Genomic DNA, 18,444 nt, shown 5'->3' with positions numbered 1-18,444 from the left:
TACCTTTGCATTTTTCTCCCAAACGAAAGACACTAGAATGAAATTTTTAAAGCCTCCTGTTAGTGCTTCATCTAAACGTTATAGCCCTGAATTTTCCAATGCCTATCTCTTTGCAAAAGAGAGATATCGGCAAGGAAAAACTGTATTGTACCTTTGCATTTTTCTCCCAAACGAAAGACACTAGAATGAAAATTTTAAAGCCTCCTGTTAGTGCTTCATCTACACGTTATAGCCCTGAATTTTCCAATGCCTAGCTCTTTGCAAAAGAGAGATATTGGCAAGGAAAAGCTGTATTGTACCTTTGCAGTTTTCTCCCAAACGAAAGACACTAGAATGAAAATTTTAAAGTCTGCTGTTAGTGCTTCATCTACACGTTATAGCCCTGAATTTTCCAATGCCTAGCTCTTTGCAAAAGAGAGATATCGGCAAGGAAAAGCTGTATTGTACCTTTGCATTTTTCTCCCAAACGAAAGACACTAGAATGAAAATTTTAAAGCCTCCTGTTAGTGCTTCATCTACACGTTATAGCCCTGAATTTTCCAATGCCTATCTCTTTGCAAAAGAGAGATATCGGCAAGGAAAAGCTGTATTGTACCTTTGCATTTTTCTCCCAAACGAAGGACACTAGAATGAAAATTTTAAAGCCTCCTGTTAGTGCTTCATCTACACGTTATAGCCCTGAATTTTCCAATGCCTATCTCTTAGCAAAAGAGAGATATCGGCAAGGAAAATCTGTATTGTACCTTTGCATTTTTCTCCCAAACGAAAGACACTAGAATGAAAATTTTAAAGCCTCCTGTTAGTGCTTCATATACACGTTATAGCCCTGAATTTTCTCATGCCTATCTCTTTGCAAAAGAGAGATATCGGCAAGGAAATGCTGCATTGTACTTTTACATTTTTCTCCCAAACGAAAGACACTAGAATGAAAATTTTAAAGCCTCCTGTTAGTGCTTCATCTACACGTTATAGCCCTGAATTTTCCAATGCCTATCTCTTTGCAAAAGAGAGATATCGGCAAGGAAAAGCTGCATTGTACTTTTACATTTTTCTCCCAAACGAAAGACACTAGAATGAAAATTTTAAAGCCTCCTTTTAGTGCTTCATCTACACGTAATAGCCCTGAATTTTCCAAAGCCTATCTCTTTGCAAAAGAGAGATATCGGCAAGGAAATGCTGTATTGTACCTTTGCATTTTTCTCCCAAACGAAAGACACTAGAATGAAAATTTTAAAGCCTCCTGTTAGTGCTTCATCTACACGTTATAGCCCTGAATTTTCCAATGCCTAGCTCTTTGCAAAAGAGAGATATTGGCAAGGAAAAGCTGTATTGTACCTTTGCATTTTTCTCCCAAACGAAAGACACTAGAATGAAAATTTTAAAGCCTCCTGTTAGTGCTTCATCTACACGTTATAGCCCTGAATTTTCCAATGCCTATCTCTTTGCAAAAGAGAGATATCGGCAAGGAAAAGCTGTATTGTACCTTTGCATGTTTCTCCCAAACGAAGGACACTAGAATGAAAATTTTAAAGCCTCCTATTAGTGCTTCATCTACACGTTATAGCCCTGAATTTTCCAATGCCTATCTCTTTGCAAAAGAGAGATATCGGCAAGGAAAAGCTGTATTGTACCTTTGCATTTTTCTCCCAAACGAAGGACACTAGAATGAAAATTTTAAAGCCTTCTGTTAATGCTTCATCTACACGTTATAGCCCTGAATTTTCAAATGCCTATCTCTTTGCAAAAGAGAGATATCGGCAAGGAAAAGCTGTATTGTACCTTTGCATTTTTCTCCCAAACGAAAGACACTAGAATGAAAATTTTAAAGCCTCCTGTTAGTGCTTCATCTACACGTTATAGCCCTGAATTTTCCAATGCCTAGCTCTTTGCAAAAGAGAGATATTGGCAAGGAAAAGCTGTATTGTACCTTTGCATTTTTCTCCCAAACGAAGGACACTAGAATGAAAATTTTAAAGCCTCCTGTTAGTGCTTCATCTACACGTTATAGCCCTGAATTTTCCAATGCCTATCTCTTTGCAAAAGAGAGATATCGGCAAGGAAAAGCAGCATTGTACTTTTGCATTTTTCTCCCAAACGAAAGACACTAGAATGAAAATTTTAAAGCCTCCTATTAGTGCTTCATCTACACGTTATAGCCCTGAATTTTCCAATGCCTAGCTCTTTGCAAAAGAGAGATATCGGCAAGGAAAAGCTGTATTGTACCTTTGCATGTTTCTCCCAAACGAAGGACACTAGAATGAAAATTTTAAAGCCTCCTATTAGTGCTTCATCTACACGTTATAGCCCTGAATTTTCCAATGCCTATCTCTTTGCAAAAGAGAGATATCGGCAAGGAAAAGCTGTATTGTACCTTTGCATTTTTCTCCCAAACGAAGGACACTAGAATGAAAATTTTAAAGCCTTCTGTTAGTGCTTCATCTACACGTTATAGCCCTGAATTTTCAAATGCCTATCTCTTTGCAAAAGAGAGATATCGGCAAGGAAAAGCTGTATTGTACCTTTGCATTTTTCTCCCAAACGAAAGACACTAGAATGAAAATTTTAAAGCCTCCTGTTAGTGCTTCATCTACACGTTATAGCCCTGAATTTTCCAATGCCTATCTCTTTGCAAAAGAGAGATATCGGCAAGGAAAAGCTGTATTGTACCTTTGCATTTTTCTCCCAAACGAAGGACACTAGAATGAAAATTTTAAAGCCTTCTGTTAGTGCTTCATCTACACGTTATAGCTCTGAATTTTCAAATGCCTATCTCTTTGCAAAAGAGAGATATCGGCAAGGAAAAGCTGTATTGTACCTTTGCATTTTTCTCCCAAACGAAAGACACTAGAATGAAAATTTTAAAGCCTCCTGTTAGTGCTTCATCTACACGTTATAGCCCTGAATTTTCCAATGCCTAGCTCTTTGCAAAAGAGAGATATCGGCAAGGAAAAACTGTATTGTACCTTTGCATTTTTCTCCCAAACGAAAGACACTAGAATGAAAATTTTAAAGCCTCCTGTTAGTGCTTCATCTACACGTTATAGCCCTGAATTTTCCAATGCCTATCTCTTAGCAAAAGAGAGATATCGGCAAGGAAAAGCTGTATTGTACCTTTGCATTTTTCTCCCAAACGAAAGACACTAGAATGAAAATTTTAAAGCCTCCTGTTAGTGCTTCATATACACGTTATAGCCCTGAATTTTCCAATGCCTATCTCTTTGCAAAAGAGAGATATCGGCAAGGAAAAGCTGCATTGCACTTTTACATTTTTCTCCCAAACGAAAGACACTAGAATGAAAATTTTAAAGCCTCCTGTTAGTGCTTCATCTACACGTTATAGCCCTGAATTTTCCAATGCCTATCTCTTTGCAAAAGAGAGATATCGGCAAGGAAAAGCTGCATTGTACTTTTACATTTTTCTCCCAAACGAAAGACACTAGAATGAAAATTTTAAAGCCTCCTTTTAGTGCTTCATCTACACGTAATAGCCCTGAATTTTCCAATGCCTATCTCTTTGCAAAAGAGAGATATCGGCAAGGAAATGCTGTATTGTACCTTTGCATTTTTCTCCCAAACGAAAGACACTAGAATGAAAATTTTAAAGCCTCCTGTTAGTGCTTCATCTACACGTTATAGCCCTGAATTTTCCAATGCCTAGCTCTTTGCAACAGAGAGATATTGGCAAGGAAAAGCTGTATTGTACCTTTGCATTTTTCTCCCAAACGAAGGACACTAGAATGAAAATTTTAAAGCCTCCTGTTAGTGCTTCATCTACACGTTATAGCCCTGAATTTTCCAATGCCTATCTCTTTGCAAAAGAGAGATATCGGCAAGGAAAAGCTGTATTGTACCTTTGCATTTTTCTCCCAAACGAAGGACACTAGAATGAAAATTTTAAAGCCTCCTTTTAGTGCTTCATCTACACGTTATAGCCCTGAATTTTCCAATGCCTATCTCTTAGCAAAAGAGAGATATCGGCAAGGAAAAGCTGTATTGTACCTTTGCATTTTTCTCCCAAACGAAAGACACTAGAATGAAAATTTTAAAGTCTACTGTTAGTGCTTCATCTACACGTTATAGCCCTGAATTTTCAAATGCCTAGCTCTTTGCAAAAGAGAGATATCGGCAAGGAAAAGCTGTATTGTACCTTTGCATTTTTCTCCCAAACGAAAGACACTAGAATGAAAATTTTAAAGCCTCCTGTTAGTGCTTCATCTACACGTTATAGCCCTGAATTTTCCAATGCCTATCTCTTTGCAAAAGAGAGATATCGGCAAGGAAAAGCTGTATTGTACCTTTGCATTTTTCTCCCAAACGAAAGACACTAGAATGAAAAATTTTAAAGCCTCCTGTTAGTGCTTCATATACACGTTATAGCCCTGAATTTTCCAATGCCTATCTCTTTGCAAAAGAGAGATATCGGCAAGGAAAAGCTGCATTGTACTTTTACATTTTTCTCCCAAACGAAAGACACTAGAATGAAAATTTTAAAGCCTCCTGTTAGTGCTTCATATACACGTTATAGCCCTGAATTTTCCAATGCCTATCTCTTTGCAAAAGAGAGATATCGGCAAGGAAAAGCTGCATTGTACTTTTACATTTTTCTCCCAAACGAAAGACACTAGAATGAAAATTTTAAAGCCTCCTGTTAGTGCTTCATCTACACGTAATACCCCTGAATTTTCCAATGCCTATCTCTTTGCAAAAGAGAGATATCGGCAAGGAAATGCTGTATTGTACCTTTGCATTTTTCTCCCAAACGAAAGACACTAGAATGAAAATTTTAAAGCCTCCTGTTAGTGCTTCATCTACACGTTATAGCCCTGAATTTTCCAATGCCTATCTCTTTGCAAAAGAGAGATATCGGCAAGGAAATGCTGTATTGTACCTTTGCATTTTTCTCCCAAACGAAGGACACTAGAATGAAAATTTTAAAGCCTCCTTTTAGTGCTTCATCTACACGTTATAGCCCTGAATTTTCCAATGCCTATCTCTTAGCAAAAGAGAGATATCGGCAAGGAAAAGCTGTATTGTACCTTTGCATTTTTCTCCCAAACGAAAGACACTAGAATGAAAATTTTAAAGCCTCCTGTTAGTGCTTCATCTACACGTTATAGCCCTGAATTTTCCAATGCCTATCTCTTTGCAAAAGAGAGATATCGGCAAGGAAAAGCAGCATTGTACTTTTGCATTTTTCTCCCAGACGAAAGACACTAGAATGAAAATGTTAAAGCCTCCTGTTAGTGCTTCATCTACACGTTATAGCCCTGAATTTTCCAATGCCTAGCTCTTTGCAAAAGAGAGATATCGGCAAGGAAAAGCTGTATTGTACCTTTGCATTTTTCTCCCAAACGAAAGACACTAGAATGAAAATGTTAAAGCCTCCTGTTAGTGCTTCATCTACACGTTATAGCCCTGAATTTTCCAATGCCTAGCTCTTTGCAAAAGAGAGATATTGGCAAGGAAAAGCTGTATAGTACCTTTGCATTTTTCTCCCAAACGAAAGACACTAGAATGAAAATTTTAAAGCCTCCTGTTAGTGCTTCATCTACACGTTATAGCCCTGAATTTTCCAATGCCTATCTCTTTGCAAAAGAGAGATATCGGCAAGGAAAAGCTGTATTGTACCTTTGCATTTTTCTCCCAAACGAAGGACACTAGAATGAAAATTTTAAAGCCTCCTATTAGTGCTTCATCTACACGTTATAGCCCTGAATTTTCCAATGCCTATCTCTTTGCAAAAGAGAGATATCGGCAAGGAAAAGCTGTATTGTACCTTTGCATTTTTCTCCCAAACGAAGGACACTAGAATGAAAATTTTAAAGCCTCCTTTTAGTGCTTCATCTACACGTTATAGCCCTGAATTTTCCAATGCCTATCTCTTAGCAAAAGAGAGATATCGGCAAGGAAAAGCTGTATTGTACCTTTGCATTTTTCTCCCAAACGAAGGACACTAGAATGAAAATTTTAAAGCCTCCTGTTAGTGCTTCATCTACACGTTATAGCCCTGAATTTTCCAATGCCTATCTCTTAGCAAAAGAGAGATATCGGCAAGGAAATGCTGTATTGTACCTTTGCATTTTTCTCCCAAACGAAAGACACTAGAATGAAAATTTTAAAGCCTCCTGTTAGTGCTTCATCTACACGTTATAGCCCTGAATTTTCCAATGCCTAGCTCTTTGCAACAGAGAGATATTGGCAAGGAAAAGCTGTATTGTACCTTTGCATTTTTCTCCCAAACGAAGGACACTAGAATAAAAATTTTAAAGCCTCCTGTTAGTGCTTCATCTACACGTTATAGCCCTGAATTTTCCAATGCCTAGCTCTTTGCAACAGAGAGATATCGGCAAGGAAAAGCTGTATTGTACCTTTGCATTTTTCTCCCAAACGAAGGACACTAGAATAAAAATTTTAAAGCCTCCTTTTAGTGCTTCATCTACACGTTATAGCCCTGAATTTTCCAATGCCTATCTCTTAGCAAAAGAGAGATATCGGCAAGGAAAAGCTGTATTGTACCTTTGCATTTTTCTCCCAAACGAAAGACACTAGAATGAAAATTTTAAAGCTTCCTGTTAGTGCTTCATATACACGTTATAGCCCTGAATTTTCCAATGCCTATCTCTTTGCAAAAGAGAGATATCGGCAAGGAAAAGCTGCATTGTACTTTTGCATTTTTCTCCCAAACGAAAGACACTAGAATGAAAATTTTAAAGCCTCCTGTTAGTGCTTCATCTACACGTTATAGCCCTGAATTTTCCAATGCCTATCTCTTTGCAAAAGAGAGATATCGGCAAGGAAAAGCTGTATTGTACCTTTGCATTTTTCTCCCAAACGAAGGACACTAGAATGAAAATTTTAAAGCCTCCTTTTAGTGCTTCATCTACACGTTATAGCCCTGAATTTTCCAATGCCTATCTCTTTGCAAAAGAGAGATATCGGCAAGGAAAAGCTGTATTGTACCTTTGCATTTTTCTCCCAAACGAAGGACACTAGAATAAAAATTTTAAAGCCTCCTGTTAGTGCTTCATCTACACGTTATAGCCCTGAATTTTCCAATGCCTATCTCCTTGCAAAAGAGAGATATCGGCAAGGAAAAGCTGTATTGTACCTTTGCATTTTTCTCCCAAACGAAAGACACTAGAATGAAAATTTTAAAGCCTCCTGTTAGTGCTTCATCTACACGTTATAGCCCTGAATTTTCCAATGCCTATCTCCTTGCAAAAGAGAGATATCGGCAAGGAAAAGCTGTATTGTACCTTTGCATTTTTCTCCCAAACGAAGGACACTAGAATGAAAATTTTAAAGCCTCCTATTAGTGCTTCATCTACACGTTATAGCCCTGAATTTTCCAATGCCTATCTCTTTGCAAAAGAGAGATATCGGCAAGGAAAAACTGTATTGTACCTTTGCATTTTTCTCCCAAACGAAAGACACTAGAATGAAAATTTTAAAGCCTCCTGTTAGTGCTTCATCTACTCGTTATAGCCCTGAATTTTCCAATGCCTATCTCTTTGCAAAAGAGAGATATCGGCAAGGAAAAGCTGTATTGTACCTTTGCATTTTTCTCCCAAACGAAAGACACTAGAATGAAATTTTTAAAGCCTACTGTTAGTGCTTCATCTACACGTTATAGCCCTGCATTTTCCAATGCCTATCTCTTTGCAAAAGAGAGATATCGGCAAGGAAAAGCTGCATTGTACTTTTGCATTTTTCTCCCAAACGAAAGACACTAGAATGAAAATTTTAAAGCCTCCTGTTAGTGCTTCATCTACACGTTATAGCCCTGAATTTTCCAATGCCTAGCTCTTTGCAAAAGAGAGATATTGGCAAGGAAAAGCTGTATTGTACCTTTGCATTTTTCTCCCAAACGAAAGACACTAGAATGAAAATTTTAAAGCCTCCTGTTAGTGCTTCATCTACACGTTATAGCCCTGAATTTTCCAATGCCTATCTCTTTTCAAAAGAGAGATATCGGCAAGGAAAAACTGTATTGTACCTTTGCATTTTTCTCCCAAACGAAGGACACTAGAATGAAAATTTAAAAGCCTCCTGTTAGTGCTTCATCTACACGTTATAGCCCTGCATTTTCCAATGCCTATCTCTTTGCAAAAGAGAGATATCGGCAAGGAAAAGCAGCATTGTACCTTTGCATTTTTCTCCCAAACGAAAGACACTAGAATGAAAATTGTAAAGCCTCCTGTTAGTGCTTCATCTACACGTTATAGCCCTGCATTTTCCAATGCCTAGCTCTTTGCAAAAGAGAGATATTGGCAAGGAAAAGCTGTATTGTACCTTTGCATTTTTCTCCCAAACGAAAGACACTAGAATGAAAATTTTAAAGCCTCCTTTTAGTGCTTCATCTGCACGTTATAGCCCTGCATTTTCCAATGCCTATCTCTTTGCAAAAGAGAGATATCGGCAAGGAAAAGCAGCATTGTACTTTTGCATTTTTCTCCCAAACGAAAGACACTAGAATGAAAATTTTAAAGCCTCCTGTTAGTGCTTCATCTACATGTTATAGCCCTGCATTTTCCAATGCCTATCTCTTTGCAAAAGAGAGATATCGGCAAGGAAAAGCAGCATTGTACTTTTGCATTTTTCTCCCAAACGAAAGACACTAGAATGAAAATTTTAAAGCCTCCTGTTAGTGCTTCATCTACACGTTATAGCCCTGAATTTTCCAATGCCTATCTCTTTGCAAAAGAGAGATATCGGCAAGGAAAAGCTGTATTGTACCTTTGCATTTTTCTCCCAAACGAAAGACACTAGAATGAAAATTTTAAAGCCTCCTGTTAGTGCTTCATCTACACGTTATAGCCCTGAATTTCCCAATGCCTATCTCTTTGCAAAAGAGAGATATCGGCAAGGAAAAGCTGTATTGTACCTTTGCATTTTTCTCCCAAACGAAAGACACTAGAATGAAAATTTTAAAGCCTCCTGTTAGTGCTTCATCTACACGTTATAGCCCTGAATTTTCCAATGCCTATCTTTTTGCAAAAGAGAGATATCGGCAAGGAAAAGCTGTATTGTACCTTTGCATTTTTCTCCCAAACGAAGGACACTAGAATGAAAATTTTAAAGCCTCCTATTAGTGCTTCATCTACACGTTATAGCCCTGAATTTTCCAATGCCTATCTCTTTGCAAAAGAGAGATATCGGCAAGGAAAAACTGTATTGTACCTTTGCATTTTTCTCCCAAACGAAAGACACTAGAATGAAAATGTTAAAGCCTCCTGTTAGTGCTTCATCTACACGTTATAGCCCTGAATTTTCCAATGCCTATCTCTTTGCAAAAGAGAGATATCGGCAAGGAAAAGCTGCATTGTACTTTTACATTTTTCTCCCAAACGAAAGACACTAGAATGAAAATTTTAAAGCCTCCTTTTAGTGCTTCATCTACACGTAATAGCCCTGAATTTTCCAATGCCTATCTCTTTGCAAAAGAGAGATATCGGCAAGGAAATGCTGTGTTGTACCTTTGCATTTTTCTCCCAAACGAAAGACACTAGAATGAAAATTTTAAAGCCTCCTGTTAGTGCTTCATCTACACGTTATAGCCCTGAATTTTCCAATGCCTAGCTCTTTGCAAAAGAGAGATATTGGCAAGGAAAAGCTGTATTGTACCTTTGCATTTTTCTCCCAAACGAAAGACACTAGAATGAAAATTTTAAAGCCTCCTGTTAGTGCTTCATCTACACGTTATAGCCCTGAATTTTCCAATGCCTATCTCTTTGCAAAAGAGAGATATCGGCAAGGAAAAGCTGTAATGTACCTTTGCATTTTTCTCCCAAACGAAGGACACTAGAATGAAAATTTTAAAGCCTCCTGTTAGTGCTTCATCTACACGTTATAGCCCTGAATTTTCAAATGCCTATCTCTTTGCAAAAGAGAGATATCGGCAAGGAAAAGCTGTATTGTACCTTTGCATTTTTCTCCCAAACGAAAGACACTAGAATGAAAATTTTAAAGCCTCCTGTTAGTGCTTCATCTAAACGTTATAGCCCTGAATTTTCCAATGCCTATCTCTTTGCAAAAGAGAGATATCGGCAAGGAAAAACTGTATTGTACCTTTGCATTTTTCTCCCAAACGAAAGACACTAGAATGAAAATTTTAAAGCCTCCTGTTAGTGCTTCATCTACACGTTATAGCCCTGAATTTTCCAATGCCTAGCTCTTTGCAAAAGAGAGATATTGGCAAGGAAAAGCTGTATTGTACCTTTGCATTTTTCTCCCAAACGAAAGACACTAGAATGAAAATTTTAAAGTCTACTGTTAGTGCTTCATCTACACGTTATAGCCCTGAATTTTCCAATGCCTAGCTCTTTGCAAAAGAGAGATATCGGCAAGGAAAAGCTGTATTGTACCTTTGCATTTTTCTCCCAAACGAAAGACACTAGAATGAAAATTTTAAAGCCTCCTGTTAGTGCTTCATCTACACGTTATAGCCCTGAATTTTCCAATGCCTATCTCTTTGCAAAAGAGAGATATCGGCAAGGAAAAGCTGTATTGTACCTTTGCATTTTTCTCCCAAACGAAGGACACTAGAATGAAAATTTTAAAGCCTCCTATTAGTGCTTCATCTACACGTTATAGCCCTGAATTTTCCAATGCCTATCTCTTTGCAAAAGAGAGATATCGGCAAGGAAAAGCTGTATTGTACCTTTGCATTTTTCTCCCAAACGAAGGACACTAGAATGAAAATTTTAAAGCCTCCTGTTAGTGCTTCATCTACACGTTATAGCCCTGAATTTTCCAATGCCTCTCTTAGCAAAAGAGAGATATCGGCAAGGAAAAGCTGTATTGTACCTTTGCATTTTTCTCCCAAACGAAAGACACTAGAATGAAAATTTTAAAGCCTCCTGTTAGTGCTACATATACACGTTATAGCCCTGAATTTTCTCATGCCTATCTCTTTGCAAAAGAGAGATATCGGCAAGGAAAAGCTGTATTGTACCTTTGCATTTTTCTCCCAAACGAAAGACACTAGAATGAAAATTTTAAAGCCTCCTGTTAGTGCTTCATCTACACGTTATAGCCCTGAATTTTCCAATGCCTATCTCTTTGCAAAAGAGAGATATCGGCAAGGAAAAGCTGTATTGTACCTTTGCATTTTTCTCCCAAATGAAAGACACTAGAGTGAAAATTTTAAAGCCTCCTGTTAGTGCTTCATCTACACGTTATAGCCCTGAATTTTCCAATGCCTATCTTTTTGCAAAAGAGAGATATCGGCAAGGAAAAGCTGTATTGTACCTTTGCATTTTTCTCCCAAACGAAGGACACTAGAATGAAAATTTTAAAGCCTCCTATTAGTGCTTCATCTACACGTTATAGCCCTGATTTTCCAATGCCTATCTCTTTGCAAAAGAGAGATATCGGCAAGGAAAAACTGTATTGTACCTTTGCATTTTTCTCCCAAACGAAAGACACTAGAATGAAAATTTTAAAGCCTCCTGTTAGTGCTTCATCTACACGTTATAGCCCTGAATTTTCCAATGCCTATCTCTTTGCAAAAGAGAGATATCGGCAAGGAAAAGCTGCATTGTACTTTTACATTTTTCTCCCAAACGAAAGACACTAGAATGAAAATTTTAAAGCCTCCTTTTAGTGCTTCATCTACACGTAATAGCCCTGAATTTTCCAATGCCTATCTCTTTGCAAAAGAGAGATATCGGCAAGGAAATGCTGTATTGTACCTTTGCATTTTTCTCCCAAACGAAAGACACTAGAATGAAAATTTTAAAGCCTCCTGTTAGTGCTTCATCTACACGTTATAGCCCTGAATTTTCCAATGCCTATCTCTTTGCAAAAGAGAGATATCGGCAAGGAAAAGCTGTATTGTACCTTTGCATTTTTCTCCCAAACGAAAGACACTAGAATGAAAATTTTAAAGCCTCCTGTTAGTGCTTCATCTACACGTTATAGCCCTGAATTTTCCAATGCCTATCTTTTTGCAAAAGAGAGATATCGGCAAGGAAAAGCTGTATTGTACCTTTGCATTTTTCTCCCAAACGAAGGACACTAGAATGAAAATTTTAAAGCCTCCTATTAGTGCTTCATCTACACGTTATAGCCCTGAATTTTCCAATGCCTATCTCTTTGCAAAAGAGAGATATCGGCAAGGAAAAACTGTATTGTACCTTTGCATTTTTCTCCCAAACGAAAGACACTAGAATGAAAATTTTAAAGCCTCCTGTTAGTGCTTCATCTACACGTTATAGCCCTGAATTTTCCAATGCCTATCTCTTTGCAAAAGAGAGATATCGGCAAGGAAAAGCTGCATTGTACTTTTACATTTTTCTCCCAAACGAAAGACACTAGAATGAAAATTTTAAAGCCTCCTTTTAGTGCTTCATCTACACGTAATAGCCCTGAATTTTCCAATGCCTATCTCTTTGCAAAAGAGAGATATCGGCAAGGAAATGCTGTATTGTACCTTTGCATTTTTCTCCCAAACGAAAGACACTAGAATGAAAATTTTAAAGCCTCCTGTTAGTGCTTCATCTACACGTTATAGCCCTGAATTTTCCAATGCCTAGCTCTTTGCAAAAGAGAGATATTGGCAAGGAAAAGCTGTATTGTACCTTTGCATTTTTCTCCCAAACGAAAGACACTAGAATGAAAATTTTAAAGCCTCCTGTTAGTGCTTCATCTACACGTTATAGCCCTGAATTTTCCAATGCCTATCTCTTTGCAAAAGAGAGATATCGGCAAGGAAAAGCTGTAATGTACCTTTGCATTTTTCTCCCAAACGAAGGACACTAGAATGAAAATTTTAAAGCCTCCTGTTAGTGCTTCATCTACACGTTATAGCCCTGAATTTTCAAATGCCTATCTCTTTGCAAAAGAGAGATATCGGCAAGGAAAAGCTGTATTGTACCTTTGCATTTTTCTCCCAAACGAAAGACACTAGAATGAAAATTTTAAAGTCTACTGTTAGTGCTTCATCTACACGTTATAGCCCTGAATTTTCCAATGCCTATCTCTTTGCAAAAGAGAGATATCGGCAAGGAAAAGCTGTATTGTACCTTTGCATTTTTCTCCCAAACGAAAGACACTAGAATGAAAATTTTAAAGCCTCCTGTTAGTGCTTCATATACACGTTATAGCCCTGAATTTTCCAATGCCTATCTCTTTGCAAAAGAGAGATATCGGCAAGGAAAAGCTGTATTGTACCTTTGCATTTTTCTCCCAAACGAAAGACACTAGAATGAAAATTTTAAAGCCTCCTGTTAGTGCTTCATCTACACGTTATAGCCCTGAATTTTCCAATGCCTAGCTCTTTGCAAAAGAGAGATATCGGCAAGGAAAAGCTGTATTGTACCTTTGCATTTTTCTCCCAAACGAAAGACACTAGAATGAAAATTTTAAAGCCTCCTGTTAGTGCTTCATCTACACGTTATAGCCCTGAATTTTCCAATGCCTATCTCTTTGCAAAAGAGAGATATCGGCAAGGAAAAGCTGTATTGTACCTTTGCATTTTTCTCCCAAACGAAGGACACTAGAATGAAAATTTTAAAACCTCCTATTAGTGCTTCATCTACACGTTATAGCCCTGAATTTTCCAATGCCTATCTCTTTGCAAAAGAGAGATATCGGCAAGGAAAAGCTGTATTGTACCTTTGCATTTTTCTCCCAAACGAAGTACACTAGAATGAAAATGTTAAAGCCTCCTGTTAGTGCTTCATCTACACGTTATAGCCCTGAATTTTCCAATGCCTATCTCTTTGCAAAAGAGAGATATCGGCAAGGAAAAGCTGTATTGTACCTTTGCATTTTTCTCCCAAACGAAAGACACTAGAATGAAAATTTTAAAGCCTCCTGTTAGTGCTTCATCTACACGTTATAGCCCTGCATTTTCCAATGCCTATCTCTTTGCAAAAGAGAGATATCGGCAAGGAAAAGCTGCATTGTACTTTTGCATTTTTCTCCCAAACGAAAGACACTAGAATGAAAATTTTAAAGCCTCCTGTTAGTGCTTCATCTATACGTTATAGCCCTGAATTTTCCAATGCCTATCTCTTTGCAAAAGAGAGATATCGGCAAGGAAAAGCTGTATTGTACCTTTGCATTTTTCTCCCAAACGAAGGACACTAGAATGAAAAATTTAAAGCCTCCTGTTAGTGCTTCATCTACACGTTATAGCCCTGAATTTTCCAATGCCTATCTCTTTGCAAAAGAGAGATATCGGCAAGGAAAAGCTGTATTGTACCTTTGCATTTTTCTCCCAAACGAAAGACACTAGAATGAAAATTTTAAAGCCTACTGTTAGTGCTTCATCTACACGTTATAGCCCTGAATTTTCCAATGCCTAGCTCTTTGCAAAAGAGAGATATCGGCAAGGAAATGCTGTATTGTACCTTTGCATTTTTCTCCCAAACGAAAGACACTAGAATGAAAATGTTAAAGCCTACTGTTAGTGCTTCATCTACACGTTATAGCCCTGAATTTTCCAATGCCTAGCTCTTTGCAAAAGAGAGATATCGGCAAGGAAAAGCTGTATTGTACCTTTGCATTTTTCTCCCAAACGAAAGACACTAGAATGAAAATTTTAAAGCCTCCTGTTAGTGCTTCATCTACACGTTATAGCCCTGAATTTTCCAATGCCTATCTCTTTGCAAAAGAGAGATATCGGCAAGGAAATGCTGTATTGTACCTTTGCATTTTTCTCCCAAACGAAAGACACTAGAATGAAAATTTTAAAGCCTCCTGTTAGTGCTTCATCTACACGTTATAGCCCTGCATTTTCCAATGCCTATCTCTTTGCAAAAGAGAGATATCGGCAAGGAAAAGCTGCATTGTACTTTTGCATTTTTCTCCCAAACGAAAGACACTAGAATGAAAATTTTAAAGCCTCCTGTTAGTGCTTCATCTACACGTTATAGCCCTGAATTTTCCAATGCCTAGCTCTTTGCAAAAGAGAGATATTGGCAAGGAAAAGCTGTATTGTACCTTTGCATTTTTCTCCCAAACGAAAGACACTAGAATGAAAATTTTAAAGCCTCCTGTTAGTGCTTCATCTACACGATATAGCCCTGAATTTTCCAATGCCTATCTCTTTGCAAAAGAGAGATATCGGCAAGGAAAAGCTGTATTGTACCTTTGCATTTTTCTCCCAAACGAAGGACACTAGAATGAAAATTTTAAAGCCTCCTGTTAGTGCTTCATCTACACGTTATAGCCCTGAATTTTCCAATGCCTATTTCTTTGCAAAAGAGAGATATCGGCAAGGAAAAGCTGTATTGTACCTTTGCATTTTTCTCCCAAACGAAAGACACTAGAATGAAAATTTTAAAGCCTACTGTTAGTGCTTCATCTACACGTTATAGCCCTGAATTTTCCAATGCCTAGCTCTTTGCAAAAGAGAGATATCGGCAAGGAAAAGCTGTATTGTACCTTTGCATTTTTCTCCCAAACGAAAGACACTAGAATGAAAATTTTAAAGCCTCCTGTTAGTGCTTCATCTACACGTTATAGCCCTGAATTTTCCAATGCCTATCTCTTTGCAAAAGAGAGATATCGGCAAGGAAAAGCTGTATTGTACCTTTGCTTTTTTCTCCCAAACGAAAGACACTAGAATGAAAATTTTAAAGCCTCCTATTAGTGCTTCATCTACACGTTATAGCCCTGAATTTTCCAATGCCTATCTCTTTGCAAAAGAGAGATATCGGCAAGGAAAAGCTGCATTGTACTTTTGCATTTTTCTCCCAAACGAAAGACACTAGAATGAAAATTTTAAAGCCTCCTGTTAGTGCTTCATCTACACGTTATAGCCCTGAATTTTCCAATGCCTAGCTCTTTGCAAAAGAGAGATATTGGCAAGGAAAAGCTGTATTGTACCTTTGCATTTTTCTCCCAAACGAAAGACACTAGAATGAAAATTTAAAAGCCTCCTGTTAGTGCTTCATGTACGCGGTATAGCCCTGAATTTTCCAATGCCTAGCTCTTTGCAAAAGAGAGATATCGGCAAGGAAAAGCTGTATTGTACCTTTGCATTTTTCTCCCAAACGAAAGACACTAGAATGAAAATTTTAAAGCCTCCTGTTAGTGCTTCATCTAAACGTTATAGCCCTGAATTTTCCAATGCCTATCTCTTTGCAAAAGAGAGATATCGGCAAGGAAATGCTGTATTGTACCTTTGCATTTTTCTCCCAAACGAAAGACACTAGAATGAAAATTTTAAAGCCTCCTGTTAGTGCTTCATCTACACGTTATAGCCCTGCATTTTCCAATGCCTATCTCTTTGCAAAAGAGAGATATCGGCAAGGAAAAGCTGCATTGTACTTTTGCATTTTTCTCCCAAACGAAAGACACTAGAATGAAAATTTTAAAGCCTCCTGTTAGTGCTTCATCTACACGTTATTGCCCTGAATTTTCCAATGCCTAGCTCTTTGCAAAAGAGAGATATTGGCAAGGAAAAGCTGTATTGTACCTTTGCATTTTTCTCCCAAACGAAAGACACTAGAATGAAAATTTTAAAGCCTCCTGTTAGTGCTTCATCTACACGTTATAGCCCTGAATTTTCCAATGCCTAGCTCTTTGCAAAAGAGAGATATTGGCAAGGAAAAGCTGTATTGTACCTTTGCATTTTTCTCCCAAACGAAGGACACTAGAATGAAAATTTTAAAGCCTCCTATTAGTGCTTCATCTACACGTTATAGCCCTGAATTTTCTAATGCCTAGCTCTTTGCAAAAGAGAGATATCGGCAAGGAAAAGCTGCATTGTACTTTTACATTTTTCTCCCAAACGAAAGACACTAGAATGAAAATTTTAAAGCCTCCTGTTAGTGCTTCATCTACACGTTATAGCCCTGAATTTTCCAATGCCTATCTCTTTGCAAAAGAGAGATATCGGCAAGGAAAAGCTGCATTGTACTTTTACATTTTTCTCCCAAACGAAAGACACTAGAATGAAAATTTTAAAGCCTCCTTTTAGTGCTTCATCTACACGTTATAGCCCTGAATTTTCCAATGCCTATCTCTTTGCAAAAGAGAGATATCGGCAAGGAAAAGCTGTATTGTACCTTTGCATTTTTCTCCCAAACGAAGTACACTAGAATGAAAATGTTAAAGCCTCCTGTTAGTGCTTCATCTACACGTTATAGCCCTGAATTTTCCAATGCCTATCTCTTTGCAAAAGAGAGATATCGGCAAGGAAAAGCTGTATTGTACCTTTGCATTTTTCTCCCAAACGAAAGACACTAGAATGAAAATTTTAAAGCCTCCTGTTAGTGCTTCATCTACACGTTATAGCCCTGAATTTTCCAATGCCTATCTCTTTGCAAAAGAGAGATATCGGCAAGGAAATGCTGTATTGTACCTTTGCATTTTTCTCCCAAACGAAAGACACTAGAATGAAAATTTTAAAGCCTCCTGTTAGTGCTTCATCTACACGTTATAGCCCTGCATTTTCCAATGCCTATCTCTTTGCAAAAGAGAGATATCGGCAAGGAAAAGCTGCATTGTACTTTTGCATTTTTCTCCCAAACGAAAGACACTAGAATGAAAATTTTAAAGCCTCCTGTTAGTGCTTCATCTACACGTTATAGCCCTGAATTTTCCAATGCCTAGCTCTTTGCAAAAGAGAGATATTGGCAAGGAAAAGCTGTATTGTACCTTTGCATTTCTCTCCCAAACGAAATACACTAGAATGAAAATTTTAAAGCCTACTGTTAGTGCTTCATCTACACGTTATAGCCCTGAATTTTCCAATGCCTAGCTCTTTGCAAAAGAGAGATATCGGCAAGGAAAAGCTGTATTGTACCTTTGCATTTTTCTTCCAAACGAAAGACACTAGAATGAAAATTTTAAAGCCTCCTGTTAGTGCTTCATCTACACGTTATAGCCCTGAATTTTCCAATGCCTATCTCTTTGCAAAAGAGAGATATCGGCAAGGAAAAGCTGTATTGTACCTTTGCTTTTTTCTCCCAAACGAAAGACACTAGAATGAAAATTTTAAAGCCTCCTATTAGTGCTTCATCTACACGTTATAGCCCTGAATTTTCCAATGCCTATCTCTTTGCAAAAGAGAGATATCGGCAAGGAAAAGCTGCATTGTACTTTTGCATTTTTCTCCCAAACGAAAGACACTAGAATGAAAATTTTAAAGCCTCCTGTTAGTGCTTCATCTACACGTTATAGCCCTGAATTTTCCAATGCCTAGCTCTTTGCAAAAGAGAGATATTGGCAAGGAAAAGCTGTATTGTACCTTTGCATTTTTCTCCCAAACGAAAGACACTAGAATGAAAATTTAAAAGCCTCCTGTTAGTGCTTCATCTACACGGTATAGCCCTGAATTTTCCAATGCCTAGCTCTTTGCAAAAGAGAGATATCGGCAAGGAAAAGCTGTATTGTACCTTTGCATTTTTCTCCCAAACGAAAGACACTAGAATGCAAACTACAGGTAGTGCTGCAGGGCCCACACCCTTTTACTTGCCTTACAGAGCA

This window comes from Pseudophryne corroboree, unplaced genomic scaffold, assembly GCF_028390025.1.
Source record: "Pseudophryne corroboree isolate aPseCor3 unplaced genomic scaffold, aPseCor3.hap2 scaffold_149, whole genome shotgun sequence".
Lineage (NCBI taxonomy): Eukaryota > Metazoa > Chordata > Amphibia > Anura > Myobatrachidae > Pseudophryne > Pseudophryne corroboree.
The sequence above is the reverse complement of the archived record's forward strand: the minus strand, read 5'-3'. Positions refer to the sequence as shown.